We start from the raw sequence: 1,238 nt of genomic DNA on the forward strand, positions 1-1,238 counted from the left end.
ACACACACACACACACACACACACACCAAGACTCTGGGTCTGTCCCAGGTTTCTCCCTAAAATGGAAGTTTTTCCTCTCCACTGTTGCACTAAATGATCCTGGGGGGATTACTGGAATTCTTGTGTGGGTGTTCCCTGTTTAGTTTCGTTTTCACTTTCCCAGCTTGTGTGTGTGTGTGTGTGTGTGTGTGTGTGTGTGTTTCTGTGTGTGTGTGTGTGTGTGTGTGTGTGTGTGTGTGTGTGTGTGTGTGTGTGTGTGTGTGTCTGTCTGTGTGTGTGTGTGTGTGTTTCTGTGTGTGTGTGTGTGTTTCTGTGTGTGTGTGTGTGTGTGTGTGTGTGTCTGTGTGTGTGTGTCTGTTCCCTTTTCCCTGAAAGGAAGTTAATCTCAGCACATGATTTTTATTCAGGGCGTTTCCTTTAACAAGAATAAATAAATTCCTCCCAGCTTGTGTCCCAGTTATGTTCCTCGGTCTGATGCAGGATTTAAGATTAGAGAAGGTCTCCTCTCATGGTGGATATCTGCTTTATTTTACTGTCCTCCGTCTGGAGCTCCAGCTGAAGGTAATGTTAGCCGTCTTTCTGTTAGTTTAGTCTGAGAGCAGAAAGCTGCAGAGAAACTACCACTACTCTGACTGGGACTCTAACTGTCACACTGACCCAAGACTTTAGATTATTTAGAACATATGAAATACATACAATAGCATCAGTGGCAGGGATGTCACTAGGACTGAAAGACGGGGGGGGGGGCTTAGCCCCGAGGCTAATGCAGACTTCCCCTTGCCAAATCTTCCTAACAAACTGTAATGTTAGCTTTTAGATACATCAAAGCTGCATGGGGGGATTAACTTAGACCAGACTGCTCCTGCTGAGGTCTTCTTTAGACTAAGACTTAACCACTATCTGTCTGCCCGTGTGAATGGGTGGTAAAGTAATACCATTCCTACTTCCTCTCTCTAGTACAGAAGTTACAGGTCTAAATAATAAATAATTTAATTACTAGGGGGGGAACGATACACATATTCATATTGAACCGTTTGGTACGAGGCTTTCGGTTAGGTTACAAACCAAACGATTCGTTGGATTAATCTTATTTCATTTAGAAAAAAAGAGCTTAAATTGTGTGTATGTATGTATGTACTAGGGCTTTGACTCTGAACTTCGATATTCAAATATTATTCGAATATTTTTAAAAATAATGATATTTGAACGAATATTAGCCAGCCTTTACAGTTTTTTTG

The 1,238-nt window shown here is 41.8% G+C and overlaps 1 long non-coding RNA gene across 1 annotated transcript in view; it reads left to right on the top strand.

Annotated features, from left to right (window-relative positions):
* The first annotated feature begins 361 nt into the window (after positions 1 to 361).
* The window catches only part of LOC114570699 (uncharacterized), a 10,551-nt gene continuing 9,674 nt past the window's right edge, over positions 362 to 1,238 (top strand). The window contains exon 1 of the long non-coding RNA XR_003694560.1: positions 362 to 561. This is a non-coding gene — a long non-coding RNA (uncharacterized LOC114570699). The remainder of the gene's footprint in view (positions 562 to 1,238) is intronic.

The sequence above is a fragment of the Perca flavescens genome, chromosome 16 (assembly GCF_004354835.1).
Source record: "Perca flavescens isolate YP-PL-M2 chromosome 16, PFLA_1.0, whole genome shotgun sequence".
NCBI classification, from domain to species: Eukaryota; Metazoa; Chordata; class Actinopteri; order Perciformes; family Percidae; genus Perca; species Perca flavescens.